Here is a 1,613-nt window from a genome sequence, read left to right as displayed (position 1 = left end):
AATTTACAATGATTATCGAAAACTTTACTCGCAATATTATAATTAATAGGGTTTATACAATTTGTTGTTAAAATTTCATATTCGTAATGGATTTCTAAATCATCAAACAAAAGATGGTATTTAAGTTCAGGGGAGCTTGATGTGAATAATTCCCAAAATATATGTAAATCCTTTTTGTATAACTCCTCTTTAAGTTGGTCAAATATTAAATTTCCAATGTTCTTTAATCTGGTACAATCAAATACAAAATGATTGATGGTTTCCTTTGTCAAATTACACAAATTAGAGTTAAACATTTTGTTAAAGTGCACCTCTTAAATTAAAAGTCAAAATATAAATTTATGATGGACATATTATATTTTTAAATATTTATGCATTAACTTTTAAAAGTTGAATACTTTTTGACATAATATCAGTGTTCGCATCTGACTGAATTAACAAATTAAAAGATTAGAATCGGGTTTGAATACCCTGTTTGGAAACATTAACCCTATTAATTGAAAAGAACATAGGCCTAAAAAGTAACTCTTAGGTGCCTTGGTTGAGGCTGTGTCAAAAAGTCTTTACCGTCATGATATTTTACCGTACGTGACTTTTGTATGAAAACCCGCTGTCGACTCCAGGGGCGGATCCAGAGATGTCCAAAAGGGGGCGCCGAAAGTTGGGCCGATCGAGACAACACTGTCATAGGAAGGGGAGGGGGATGTCCCCGCGAAATGTTTGTGTTCCAGACGCCCGAAAATAACATTTAAGGCGTTCTGGGCTATCATTTTTGTCTCTTTCTTTATTTTCATCTTTTTTTTTTCTTTTTTTAACTCCCAAAAACGGTGGAGGGGCGGGGCCAGGGAGTCCCCTCCCCCACCACAAATCCGCCCTAGACTCGAAGATCAATCCAAGAAGGTCCGAGAATTTGATGCAGTCACGTTGATAAAAAAAAATGGAAGCTGAGCCGCCGTAGATAACTGTGCCTTCACAACATGATGACGATTCGTAGGTCTAAATTTAAATTTTAGTGGAAGCGGTTTGGCACAGCGGGAACGGACTGGTTTCACAACCTCGAGGTCGCCGGGTTTCAATCTCTCACTGTGCATTTCGCTTGTGTCATTCAACAAGGCATCTGCATTGCTTCTCTCTACCCAGGAGTTGGATTTGCCTGCTCCTGCGCTAATTTCCAGCAGCAACACTTAGCATGTGGACTCAATGACCATGGAAAAAAGTGGTTTATAACCTCAAGGAAGAGGCGCATAAATACCCATACAATTACCGAAGAACCAAAGATCTGAATAACTGTTATAGTTCAGTCCATTGGTTAAATTTATTTAAAAAAATTAAAAAAAAGATACTCCAATCAGAAACTTAGTCACAATAAAAACAACTACAGCAGTCTCAAAGTAAGGAAACTTCATTCAATTTTATATTTCAACATCTTTTGAGTAAATCAGTCTTTTCTCCCCTGATTCCTAAGAGGAATAGCTCTCAACAAATGTAGTCTTGTAAATAAATGAATAAAGAAATTGTGTAATAAAATGCCTCAGGCGGGACTCGAACCTGCGACCTCTCGCTGTCAAGGCGTCATAACCATTAGACCACGGAGGCTTCATGGTTAAACAGAT

Source organism: Anneissia japonica, unplaced genomic scaffold, assembly GCF_011630105.1.
Source record: "Anneissia japonica isolate Jap-2015-1 unplaced genomic scaffold, ASM1163010v1 scaffold287709_len1912824_cov184, whole genome shotgun sequence".
Lineage (NCBI taxonomy): Eukaryota > Metazoa > Echinodermata > Crinoidea > Comatulida > Comatulidae > Anneissia > Anneissia japonica.
This window is presented reverse-complemented; position numbering follows the sequence as displayed.